Genomic DNA, 14,450 nt, shown 5'->3' with positions numbered 1-14,450 from the left:
GTTGAATTTATACTACTGAATTTAGCTGTGTGCAAGAATATTCCCTGGGGTTGGTCTTGCTTGGTAAACCTGTAAGCTCTTAGAATCATCTGTAAATGTGGTGAGTGGTCTCAGAAAAGGATTTATCACTGACAGCCAGCACTTTTCATAAATACCTGCTCATGATGTAAAAGTTGACAGGGCTCTAGGGACCCTGCTGTTTATTCCTACAGATATGGCCATGCTTGCTTTGACATGGTGCTCTGGTAATGTCTTAGTAAGCTTCAATCTGTGCTCCAGGTTCTGCTGGACATACTAATGTCATGCTAATGTCATAATGTCAGACATAAAATACCTTTCTTGTTTAGACCTCGAGTTAAAGAGGTCATGGCCTACCCTAAAGGAAGATGTCTACCTTTCTTCTAACCAAAGAGGGTCTGAAACAAGAGTCAGAAGAGTTCATCTCCATCTGGGACTCTTTGGGGACCACAGGAGTTCTGAATGTCATGCCCTATTCTCTCAAGACATGGAAAATAGCAAAGGTGATGTTCAGAAGAGCACAGAGTTGAAACCTCAGTGAGCTGTATTTTGGCATGTGTAAAGTCACTGTGTTGGTCTCCAGTAGGTCTTCAAATCTGAGGCCTGGGCTGGGAGGAGGGCATCCCAAGTACACAGTCTCTGGGTTCTCTTTTGATTTTTACTTTCTGTCACTCTTTTCCAGTAGCATTACACCAACTCCCAAGAACAACCCAGTGGCCTTCCTCTCACATGCTGATGTCCTGCTCAGATCATCCTGCTCAACAATAGGATCTGGCCTAGGGCTTCCTCCAGTATAGGAAAATTGCGGTTTATACCTTGAATTTTCTCATTGGAGAGAGGGAGGCTGAGCACTGAGGAGATTTAGAGACAGGTACCTTTTTATGTGAGGCAAGATATGCAGAGGCAGGGAATGAGCTGTAGCAGACAGGAGGGTGGAAGGGAAGAAGTCAGCAGTTCCTCCTCAACAGAGAGTCTCCTATGGCAACAGCAGCAGAGAAAATAGTATCAACCACAGCTTGCCTGCTGGCAAACAGCTGTGGGCACCATTGGGACCTCTGCTCCCAGTCATGTTTGGCACTCTGATGGCAAGCACTTTAAAGTGGTTACAGCCGCCAGCTGAGGTTGACTTTGGCAGGCACATGGAATTTGTGTGGGAACATGCTATCCCTGAGGCAAGAACTTTCGTTGCCTGCCTCTTCTTCCTTTGCGTGTGAGGTTTCCAGGGCTCTGACACAACATGACACCCACCACAGACCACATTCTTGGTCATAAAAGGCATGAACAGACAAAGATATCATAAAATGAGGAGTGAAGCCTGGCTTCACCTGTAGAGAAAAGCCCAGAAAATGCCCAACTGTCCTGTGCTGGTGCTGAAGAACAGCTCCCAGGTGGAAACGATGCAGGCACAGATCTGCACCTTGAGAAGGACTGTGTGTAGATCTATCGAGGGGAAGCAAACCTGATAATTTTCAAAAAGTGCAGGCAGGGTGGTTGCAAGGCTTTGATGGTTTGGTGATTCATTTCAGCACTGTGGTTAGCTAGCCCTAGCAGTTACCAAGTGCACCTTCATGGTTGTGCAGCCAAAGTGGCCTGCTGCAGCCTGAACACCAGTGATTAGGCACCACTTTGTTGTGTCTCCACTTTTTTACATGTCTCTGCATGTAAGAGGAAACATTCAGAGGAAACATAATTTTTTGTGGCATAGACAACTATACTAGCAGGATCTTTTGCTTGCTTTTGCTTTAATTTGCCAGCAAGTTCTACTACAGTTTAATTTAAGAGGACCTGGAAATGTCTGACACTGAAGTCTCATATGATGTGGCAATGATGCAAATGCTATATCGCACATTTTAACAAGGCAGATTTTCACTGGCAAGCAGCATATCCTTGGTTAAAACTGAGGGAAGAATAATTGTGAAACCTGTAGTTTAATATAAATGTAGTACTATTAATAGAGAGAAAAGTATATTTATATGCATATGTACACAAACAGAATGCAAACCTAGAGGAAGGATGCCATTTTATTTTTCAACACTTGAACTTAATTCAGAAAAATCACCACTGGATTTTCAGCACTTTCCAGTTATGTCATGTTCTTCCTTCCTGTTGCTGATTTTTGAGTTTTTTATTTCATTCCCTTCATCTTGTTATTTGTTGTTTTGTTTTAGTCAAATAATTTATCCTGCAGGTTCCACTAGCACGTTCTTTGAAAGGAGTAGGGGAGCAAAATGTATAGACTTTGAAGTAGCTGCTAAAACATTGTCTCTTGAAAATAAAAATTTTAAACTTTCCAGCAAATGCTACAAATCCTAGTATAGAAATAATTTTGAATTTCATAATTGTTGTGGGTTGTTTTTTTCCCTTTTCTCTCTGTGGAATTTTCCCCATTGTCATGCTAAGATACCTGTTGACTAGGCCCTAGAGGCAGGGGGAAGGGGGGGGAGGGGAAGAAGAGGGAAAAACCGCGAGATCCAAAAAGCCAGAAGAGGAGACAAAAGGCACTGACTGGCCCCATTTTGCTCACAGAGTTGGAGAAGGAGAACCGCTGCCACTGCCAATCCTATCGCTTCCATCTCAGCGTCGGGAGCCACCCTCACTGCTGTCGGACCCTGCACTGCTGCCTTCTCGCTTTCAGCCTGCCACCTCCAGGCACCCTGCTGAGCACCACAACCAACACCGTGAGCGGAGGGGTCTCTCCTCCATCCCTCTCCCACCTGCTACACCAACGCCATCAATCCAGTGGTCTTTCAGCTGTGCAAGACCTATCCTGCCCCCACCACTGGTAACTGCAGTGCAGGGAGAGGGTACCTGCAGCCAAAAGGAAAAAGGACTGGAACTGAGTTACTTTTCTGTTTGTTGTTAATTTCATTTGTTTTTGCTTGTCTTGTTAAATATATTAGTAAAGAACTGTTATTCTTATCCCCATATCTTTGCCTGAGAGCCCCCTTAATACCAAAATTATAATAATTTGGAGGGAGAGGGGTTTACACTCTCCATTTCAAAGAGAAGCTCCTACCTTTCTTAGCAAACACCTGTCTTTCAAACCAGGACATCAGGGTAACTGTAGAAGGTAGCAGCAGAGCTAAAGTTGGGAAGTTCCTGGTGGTTTGTGTTGCCCAGACACGTTTATGGGACAGGCACCACCAGCCTGTGCCCTGACATTTCGTGCTTTCACAGCAGAGTCAGAGGACAGTGAGAGAGACACCTGGAGCAGGAGATGAGTCCATGAACCATCTTGGTGCTCCTCATTGCAAGAAAAGCTTCTTTCCAAATTTGTTTCTTCATTTGCTCCATCCAGGATACACAAGCAGTCACCTGCTTAAGTTAAGTTTTGAAAAGGGGGCTGGAATGATAATGCCAATGGAAAAAAAAATATGCAGCTTGTGAAAATTCCCCTTTTTTTCCAGCTTTTTTCCAGTAGGAAGACTTGTCACCTGCTGGTTTCCATATTGCAACAATTCAGAGGGGTTTCCACAGATAGAGGATATGAAAATGAGAGAGGAATTGCTGCAGGAAATGGATTTATTTAAAAAGATGGCTAAAGATTTTTTTATAATGTTTATCTTTGTGTAAACGTAGTGATGTGCTAATGTAAGATGCATCAGTGGGTTTGATAGTTCTGCCAAACAGAGTATGGAATTAAAGCAGTATGTATTTTATGCTGTTTTTATATATAATAGAAAGGGTCTACCTTTTCATAATTTTTTTTTAAATGTAATTTCTCAATAGATTAATGCAATTTATTTCCCTGGAGTTTTAGAAGTTATAATGTGTTTTATGCAGCAGAACTGTGTCTTGGAAAACACAGATTTACTTTTCCAAATATTTATGAGAAATCATGAAAGAAAGGATCATCATGCCTTCTAGTCTATCTCCTGCAGCCTTTTCTCCTCTGACACATTCCTCAACTCTGTCCTTGCCTGCCAGGACAGAAAAGCAGACAGCTGTTCCTAGCACTGCTCTTTTGCTAGCACTAAGGCACTGAGAACCCCCATCACAACTTTCCTTGTCAGAAAGAAAATTACTATCAGAAACCCAGATTTCCCCTCTTCTGCTTGTGCAAGTCTGCTCATGTGTTTCTACATGTACCTCAGTGGTCCTGTGTGGTTTTCCATAAATGATTGTATACATCTCCTTGAAGCAGGAGAGTTCCTGCAGGCAGGGATGCCATCTCAGTCCCAAGAGAATCAGAAGCTGCAACTCTTTCAGCAAGTACAAGAACAGCATCCTCTTCCTGAGCAATGACTCTTGTCCTCTTATTGTCAGTCTTATCAGAAAATCGTTGATGTTTCTGTACAATTTCTGTGACACCCTTTGTGCGACAGCACATTCTTCACTTACCGTCGATTTAATATGTGGCTCCTCATTGACAGCTGAAAACAGGGTAGTAAAGAAGGCATGAAGAAATTGTACTTTTTTATGGTCTTTTGTACATTTGATATTTTTTAAAGTTATTTTTTCATTATTTCTCTGGGTTATTTTTTGTCTGGTATTTATTCTCTGTGCAACAATCACTGCAACAAGTGCTGTCCTGCTGTACCTTTTCTGCAATGTTTTCACCCATGTGCATATGGATAAAGTACTTTTCAATTTCTTTCATAATGTTAACCTACATGTAGTTCTGCTCTATATGCCCGATAACTGCTCTGTGGCTCATGGTGGCACTCAAAGCCCCAAACTGGAATGTATGTGATCAAAGGCAAGGACTGTAGTGTATTTTTATGCTTAAGGTTGACACAGAAAAAAAAAAAAAAAAGGAGAGATTGTTATGACAGTATCTATTAGTGTTCAGAGTGTTATTGCTTGAGTGGAGAAGAAAAAAAAGGGAGTGGGGGTGTGCCTTTGTTTCCTCCTAAGCATCTGTTCCTTCTCTTTTTTGCAGAGAGTGGCATGTCAGTCTGACAACACCATCAATATGACCTTTCTTTGTGAGCAGGCATAAGGAACAGAGGAAGCAGAAGGAATATATGAATTAAAACCATATATATCTCTTGTGGATCACCCTCTGCCCTGTAAAAAAGGATATTCTCAAGTTAGGTGGGAACAGGCCACCTGTAGCAGAAGTATAGCTATGACAACAATGAAAACATTACTTTGTATGGTGAGAACCACCAATAGCTTTGCACCGAACTAACTTAGGAAGTCAGGGATACTATCATGGCCAGGGGTCCATTGGTTCAACCTGGAATCCCACGACGTTCCTAGAGAGAGGTCTCACAAGAGACAGCCTTCTAGGGGACTCAGGTACTTCTCAGGCTGCTGCCAACTTCAGCAAGGGAAGCCTGCAGCTGCTAGAGTTTGACTCTTATCAGTGAATTTCAGCTCTGTGATACAGCTCTGCCTTGCGAAGGCACCCCAAGCTGACTCAAAGACAGAGAGATAGAAGCATCATACAGCAATTCCACAGATATATAAATAATAGTAATCTGTGGATGATTAGGGAAAGGCGATCGGAAGATATAGCGTTGTACGGGCAGACAGAACCCCTTCCCTCAACAATTAAAGTTACTAAACCCCCCTAGTTAGCCACCAGTACCCGGTTTACAACGCAAGCAGAAGGAAGTGACACAGTAAACACAAGCTATATAACCCCATACAACCTACTAATAAACGCCATTTGCCATCCAGCACACTGGTGTCTGTGAGCTTATGGCCCGAGCAGCCTGGAGGTGGCCGCCGTGCCATTCCTGAACCAGGTCGCCACACCACAGTGAAGGCAACAGTAATCTAAAACTGATTCCTGTGGATGAATTTGGCAGAGTATATAACAGGCAGGCTATGACTTACTTTTTAAAACAAACCTGTTAGCTATTTATTTGGTTTGGTGCAAAGAAAAGGGATTTATTTTTATAAATTCAGGAACTTGTCATTATTCTGCTGTCCTGGTACATACCGGTTTAGAATAAGTTAGAAGATATATTAAATAGTTTTGTCCCACTATTTGTTCCTAATTGCCTTCCAACACTTGTAGTGGCAATTAAAGTTTTTGTTGCTTTACTCTAGAAAATTAGTATTACTGGCTATAAAGCAGTTTTACTTGAGAGCAGTTGCAGAAAAACTGCATCTAAGTCAAGGATCTGACACCAATAGCAAAAAACTTCCTTATTCCAAATTATTTCCCTTCTGCTTGACCATGCTGCTACTCACTGTCTTTTCAAAATTCCCATTGTTTCAGTCTCACAGCCTTTCTCAGAAATCTGTATCTCAAGGAATAGTCCCACGTAATGCTACTATACTTGGTTCTCATATTCTGCTTAATAAATAAGGTCACAGCCACAGAGTCTGAATTCTTTCCTGGTGTTTATACACAGAATCAACATGCCTCTTCTGGAATTAGATCCCTGATGCTATTTTTTGTTTGACACAGGCAAGGTTTAATCTTTATTAAACTAAAAAGCAATTAGAAAGGAAGCATATAAACCAATTAACTCATGCAGGAAAGCGAGTTACAGGAAGCATGGAGGGTGCCCAAAACACAAGGGTGGTGCTTTCAAGGTGGGGTGGAGAGTTTAGTTTTGGGATTGCTCTCCCCATCTACTCCTTTCTGGTGAAAACCCTGCTGGAATTCTGCATCCACATCCTGAGGCCCCAACATAAAAAGGATGTGAAGATGCTGGAGCAAGTCCAGAGGAGGCCACAAAATTATCAGAGAGGTTGAGCATGTCTTCTATGTAAACAGGCTGAGACAGTTGAGGTTGTTCATCCCAGAGAAGAGAATGCTCTGGGGAGACCTTAGAGCACTTTCCAGTACATAAAGGGAACCTATAGGAAAGATGGAGAGGGGCTTTTCACAAGGACATGTAGGGGTAGGATAAGGGTAATGGTAATGGCTTTGAAGTGAAACAGGAGAGATTTAGATTAGATAGGAGGAAGAAATTCTTTACTTTGAGAGCCACGAGGCACTGAACAGGTTACACAGAGTAGCTGTGGATGCCCCATTCTTGGAGGTGTTCCAAGACTTTGATGGATGAGTCCTTGAGCAACGTAGTCTAGTGGAAGGTGTTCCTACCCATGGCAGGGATGCTGGAACTTGGTGGTATTTGAAGTCCCTTCCACACCAAGGCATTCTATGTTTCTATAATCAGGTTTTGAGTTTGTGCTGTTTTTACAAATTCACATTGATCTTAAATTCTCCAAGATCTTACAACTGTGTGTTTGTGAACACATTTTACAAAAAAAGACCTTGTCTTTATTGAGGGGAGTTTCCCATTTTTTCTGAAAGAAAAGTAAGTGCTTATTACTACCAAATTCAGTAAGGCATCAATAGAGGAGCCACAGAGCACAGTGAAGTGCTGAACCAAGCAAGGATGATGTGGATGAGACTTTCAAGAACTTTGTCTTCTTTGCAAGTCTCTCTAGCATTTATCATTATAGATTGCAGCTGATTTTAAAAATTTGAAGGTTTGAGCTCTGAGGACTCTGAATGCACTGGCCTTTTGCAGAGCACTCAGAATGAGCCTTATTTCCGTTGCTCCATTGGATGTATGGTAACATTTTTTGACTTAAGAATAAAGTTATTTAAACATCATTAAACACCAGGAAAAGTTCCCAGGCCAGAAAACAGTCTAGAGGTACTGTGTAGGAATTTGTAACAGAGATTCCCCATTCTTTCTAGTACTTTAGGGCAGGTACATGGGAGACCCCACCTGATCTCCTGTCCCTGCTCTAGCTCTCTTGCCATCTACAATTGCTTCCAGATATCTGGCAAGGCTGATAAACTCAATTTAGGCTTTTACATGCTGGTGTCACTCCCAGTGTCCTTGTCAGAAACTGGAAATAAATGGGCACCATTAAAGAGCTTCTAGAACAGGGGAAACAGTAATTTCCATGTCAGATCAAAGTTTCTGTATCACTTAGCCAGATAAAAGTCAGTGTCATTTTGCTTGTTTCTACTCTCACTTTGCCGGCTCTTGGCATTACAATCTCACACCCCACAGTATTTCTTTGACCTTTAAAATTCCACTGATTACATGACACTGAGTAATAATAGGAGAAAAAATGTGAAAAGGAAAAAGTTAATTGGAGATTTTTCATGGTGGACATTTGTCATCGGAGACTTTATGGCTGAAAGCCAAGTGCTCCAGCCCCTGCTCCCTCCAGAGATCTTATTGGCAACATATTGTAGAGTCTGGTTTTGCAATTTAGTATTTACAAGGATCACTATTCATTATATCCCAGACTTTCTCTTTGATAAGTTATATTCAGTTTATAAGTTATAAAATACATAACATCCATTGTAACTTGGTAATTAACAATGGGTTGGATAGCTAATATATATTGGTGGTGCGTAAACAAAGGTAAGAGAGGAAAAATAACAAGAATTTCTTAAAAGCTTAGCAAAAATAGAAGGTGGGGAGAAGAGAGTAAAGGTGTTAAACATTGTGAATATTTGTTTTCTAATTATTATAGTTGGTTCTTTGAAATGAGAAATGTTTTGCATATAGTTTCTCATATAGAATACTGTTCTGGATATCAAATGAACTAAATAGGGATGCCTGATTTACTTGGAAATAGTCACAATTATCTTGGCAGATTAGATATCTAGCCATGCTGCATGTGCCATGCTGGAGCGAACATTCAGAGACAAGTACAATTTCCCAGAATCATGAACTCTTCTCTACCAGCTCCCCCCACTGGCTGTGAAGAGAAACGCTCAGCCCTAAAGGGCTCAGCTACTGCCTGGCTTTACCAGGAATTCAGATGCAAGGTGAATTTACGTAGACTGTAACTTTGATTTTTTAGTGCAATACACTATAGCATTGCTTGGTTTTCTCGCAGGAGCTGCATCCATGTTTGGTTATGATCTCTAGATGAGCAGATTCCTAGAGCTAATACTAAATGTATTTCATGTTGTTTGAACAGCACTTTGGTCTTTAGGTTGGGCTCCATACCTACTCTATGATGCATGCTTGAGTCAGTTGTCCCAAACACACAAGAACTTATTCAAAACTTGCTCCGTCTTTTAAGTTCTGCTCTGAAATGGGCTTTCATAGATGTTATAAATAAGTAAATGTTTGAGGGTGGCATTAAAGTTCATAGAAAACTGTAATTCGTTTATTGACTGTGATGTTATTAATAAGTTGTGTAAAGAGTTAATTAGTTGTTGAAGTTGCAAAGTGTTATTCGATTGTTGTGGGTAATTGGGGGAGGGAGGTCATGGTTGACAAGTTGTGGGTGTTGACAAGTTGTGGGTGTTGCCAGCAGGTGCTTGATGGACAAAGAGGTAAGAACTTTCTAGACTAATTAAGTCATAAGGTGACAACGGACTGCATTATGATTGGACCATGTGCTGACCAATGGGGATGATGGATTCAAAAATGATTGGCCCAAAATGAACCGTGGTATGAACCAATCGGTAGGCAAAGAAGGAACCAATCACAGAAGGGATTGAAAAACTCACCAATCCAGACTGATCAAGGACTATAAGGACCTTCAGCTGCTCTGTACCTGGGTCCTTTGAGGGAACTTGGTTGTCCTGAGAAGTACCCTGTGCTGCGGGCACAGTTTTTGTAGCGGTTTTGCCTGTCTGGCTTACTGAGTGGGGTCTAAGCTTATCTTGGGCTCCTGCCTTTGGTGCTTTCATAAATAAATACCCAAGCTGTGTCTTTTGAGATACTTTCCAGTCATTTTTAATAACAGAGATTCCTCTTGGCCAGAGTGCCACCTCCTGTCCTGCCTTCTGGCCACCTGCTGTTGGCTCTCACTGAAAGCAGTGAACCTTTCAGCATGACAGACTAGACCTGGTCTATGCAGTGGATTCTACATTTAAATGAAAAGTGAGAATCAGTTACAAAATTAATTTTCAGCAGTTTGCTGAAAATTAGCTCTGTTTTCAGCTACCCCTTTGCAATTCTCCAGCTTCAAGAGAAGAAAATGAATTCTCTAATTACTCGAACTTCAGAGTGAACTTAAAGGAAACAAGCAACTTCCTAAAGGATATTGTATCTCATTTTCCTTATTTTATTCTGTTCCATTTAGTGAAAGAGTAAATTAAGTATTTTTATTTCAACATACCTATTTTGTACACATTATTTATTCCACTCCAGCCTAGCTCTGCAGGGGTGCATCAAAGCCTGCTCCTTGCAGCATAGCATCCTCAGAAATCATGTCAGATGCACCATGAAATTATGGTCTGCAGGAATTGCCCCACTCTCCAGTACTTGCTTTGCTCCAGAAGGGACAGAAATATGTTGGAACTTTGTTCATCCTTGGGACTGAGCACCTGGGCAATCTCTGTAGCTCCATAGCCCAGATGATGACACTTGGTCAGTGATGACACTGAGCAACTCCTGGAGCCACCCAGCCTTTTCCTGACTGCCAGTGTACCTAGCTTGGCACACCTAGTGCTTGGTTTTTCCTCAAAGAGACCATCCCCTGCCATGCTGCCCTTGCTGTGTGAGTTTAATTGCAGAGCTAGAACACAAAGGACATTTTCCTAAGTACCTGGTTTTTAAGGGAGGACCTTGAACTGTGAAGCAGTGCCATTGTTATCACCAACAGCTTTAAGTGTGTTCTTTTATCACATGGCACATGACCTTGTGTTGGAGGTTGGTTCTTTCCCTTTTACCTCTGTGGAATTTTCCCCATTGTCATGCTAAGATACCTGTTGACTGGGCCCTGGTGACAAGGGGGAGGAGAGAGAAGAGGAAACTCCGCGAGATTCAAACATCTAGAAGAGGAAGCGGAAGGCTGGGCTTGGCCCCATTTACCCCACGGAGTTCGGATGAGAAGGACGATTGCCGCCTCAACCCCATCCCTGCCATCCCAGCGTCGGGAGCCATCCTCACTGCTGTCAAACCCTGCACTGCTGCCTTCTCGCTGTAACCTACCACCATCCAGCACTCTGCTGAGCACCGACACCGTGAGTGGAGGGGTCTCTCTCCATCTCTCTCTTCCCCCTGGGACAGCACTGCCCTCACCCCCAGTCCTCCTGCAGCTCTGCGGGACCTGCCTGCCCCCAGCTCCAGAAACTGCAGCTCAGGGAAAAGGTGCCTGCAGCCAAAAAACACTGGGACTGAGTTACTGTTCTGTTTGTGGGTAGTTTCATAGCTGTTGTTGTTCTTGTTTGTCTTGTTAGATACACTAGTGAAGAACTGTTATTCCTACCCCCATATCTTTGCCTGAGAGCTCCCTTAATTTCAAAATCGAAATCATAATAATCTGTAGGAAGGAAGGAACATATTTTTCAGTCCAAAGGGAAGCTTCTGCTTTCCTTAGCAAACACCTGTCTTTCAAACCAGGACAGATTTTGGCCGCCCAACGTGAGGCCCAAGGGCATTGAGAGGAAAGGGTGAAAAAGGAATAACAGTTCTTGAGTTACCTCAGTTTTGTGCTAGGTGGCATCATGTTGTCCAGCTTACCATGGTTTGGGCTCCATGTGGCCACAGCTTTATCTCTCCCATTTGCAATCCCGTACTTGAACATGCGTCCTATAACTCAGGCTGCTGTAACTATTATCCAGTTCATTTTGTGGGCTGATAACATGAGAAATTAATGGATTTTTAACTTCCTCTGGAAGGTGGGCACATGGATTCAGGGCTATCACACTCTAACTGTATGTTTTTGGGGTTACTTTAATAATGGTACATATTGTGAGGATATGACACCAGGAAAAATTTTGTCCCAACCCCTTACACAGTTTTTTGGGTCTGCTCCACCAGCTTTTGAAGGGTTCAAATCTCTTCTAAGTAGTAATGATATCATACAGTGTCTGACATTGTTAATAGGCCTTGTAAACCTGTTCTATTTAACATTCAGAGATGAGGGGAGATTGACTTGGATGACAACCCTGATACGTCCCCCAAGAAATAGGGATTCTGCCCCAGAGACTAAGGATTCTACCTCAGAGCCTGACCCTGCCCCTGCCCCAGAAACTAAGGATTCTGCCCCAGAGACAAAGGATGTTGCCCCGGAGCCTGATTCTGCCCCAGAGCTCACCTCAGAAAGGAACCATCCAGTGTGGGTGGGGTTTCTAGTGAAGGAGATGGGCCAGATGCTGAAGGAGTACCTTTCCCCAGCTCTTGAGAAACTCTCCCCCTGCCTTAAAGAGGGAGAACCTGATGGTGCACCGGTGGAACTAACAAATGTTACATCTCTCCAGGTTCCAGCTGAATTGCAAGGGCACTAACAACCAGCAGCAGTTGCCCCCGTGGAAACTAGAAAGTCTAAGGTGAAAACAAAGCACCTGGATAATAAGGATCAGAAAGCAGGGCCCTCACAACCAGCAGGGGAGCCAGAGGTTCAGATCATCACGGACTCCCTGTCATACGAGAGTCTCCGTAATCTGCGTAAAGACGTTGTACGAAGGGGCCGTGAGGCTTTTACAACATGGTTACTGCGGGTCTGGGACTTTATGGGTACAGGTGTGAAGCTGGATGGTACTGAGGCAAGGAATTTGGGACCCCTGACCCAGGACTCAGGTGTGGATCACGTATTTGTAAGGGAGCCAGGCCCCCTTTCCCTCTGGGAGCAGCTTTTAATGAGTGTAAGAGAGAGGTTTGTCCACAGAGAGAGAATGTGGGAGCACTACCATAGAATGCGCTGGAAGACCGCTGAGGAGAGGATCCAACAGCTGAGAGAAGTGGCAGTACTGGAGGTACTTTTTGGGAGGGGTGGGCAACATGACAATGACCCTGACAAGGTCAGGTGCACAGGGCAGATGTTGTGGAATCTCGTACACCTGGGGCCATCTCAATACACCACATTCATTGCAGCCATTAATGCTGACAACAACCACGAGACAGTGGGTTCTGTTGCCAATAGGCTCAGGAATTTTGAGAGTATAATGAATGGCCCAATGCAGGCTCAGGTCTCTGCTGTGATTAGGGAACTCAGAGAGGAGTTTAAGGAGGAGAAAAGAGGGGTGAGGGAGGAGATGAGGAAGGTCAATGCAGCACCAGTGCGAGTCACAGATGCCAGAGTTAGAGCCCAACGTCCCCCAGCTAGGGAGAGAGGGTACACCCCACCAGCTGACCTGTGGTTCTTTCTGCGTGACCATGGGGAAGACATGAGAAGGTGGGATGGAAACCCACTTCTGCCCTGGCAGCACGGGTGCATCAACTCAGGGAGGGAAACATTGAGGGAGCTCTGCTAAAGTGAAAGTAGCGTCAAGCTCCCATAACCAAGAAGCAGGGCATTACAGAAAGGAGGATGATTTGTCAGATCCGCTTGAGGGAACTTCCAGTATGTATGCCCAGGAAGGAAATAATAACCAGTGCTAGAGGGGCCCTGCCTCTAGCCAGGGAGAGGCACAGGAAAACCGGGTCTTTTGGATGGGTGGATCTGATGGCCTGGCACATCAGAACCACAGGAATATGAGGCATTAATTGATACTTGTTCACAGTGTACCCTAATACCATCAGAACATGTGGGGGAAGAACCTGTTTCTATTGCTGGGATGATGGGGGGATCACAGGAATTGACTTTGGTGGAGGCTGAGGTGAGCCTGACTGGGAAGGAGTGGCAGAAGCATCCAATTGTGACTGGCCCAGAGGCACTGTGTATTCTAGGCATAAACTTCCTCAGGAATGGCTATTACAAAGACCCAAAGGGACTCAGGTGGGCTTTTGGAATAGCTGCTGTAGAGGCAGAAAGCATTAAGCAATTGAACACCTTGCTTGGACTGTCAGAGAGCCCATCTGCAGTGGGACTCCTGAAGGTGAAGGAGCAGCAAGTGCCAATTGCCACCTCGACAATGCTCCGCTGGCAGTACTGGACAAATCGAGATGCTGTGATGCCTAGCCACAAGATAATCCGTGAGCTGGAGGGCCAAGGGGTGGTCAGCAAAACCCACCCACCCTTCAACAGCCCCATCTGGCCTGTGCGCAAGTCTGACAGAGAATGGAGATTCACTGTGGACTATCGTGCATTGAATGAAGTGACTCCACCACTGAGCACTGCTGTGCCGGACACGCTGGAACTCCAGTACGAGCTAGAGTCCAAGGCAGCAAAGTGGTACACCACCACTGACATTGCCAATGCATTTTTCTCCATTCCTCTGGCAGCAGAGTGCAGGCTTCAGTTTGCTTTCACCTGGAGGGGCGTGCAGTACACCTGGAACCAATTGCCCCAAGGGTAGAAACACAGCCCCACCATCTGCCATCAACTGATCCAAGCTGCACTGTAAAAGGGTGAAGCTCCAGAACATCTGCAATACATTGATGACATCATTGTGTGGGGGAACACGGCAAAGGAAGTATTTGAGAAAGGAGAGAAGATCATCCAGATTCTGCTGGGAGCCAGTTTCGTCATCAAGAGGAGCAAAGTCAAAGGTCCTGCCCGAAAGATCCAATTCCTGGGAGTAAAGTGGCAAGACAGGCAGCGCCAAATCCCCACTGAGGTCATCAATAAGATCACCGCGATGTCTCCACCAACAAACAAGAAGGAAACACAAGCTTTCCTAGGTGCCATAGGCTTTTGGAGAATGCACATTC

The sequence above is a fragment of the Cinclus cinclus genome, chromosome 1, assembly GCF_963662255.1.
Source record: "Cinclus cinclus chromosome 1, bCinCin1.1, whole genome shotgun sequence".
Lineage (NCBI taxonomy): Eukaryota > Metazoa > Chordata > Aves > Passeriformes > Cinclidae > Cinclus > Cinclus cinclus.
Note: the sequence above shows the minus strand (reverse complement) of the source record.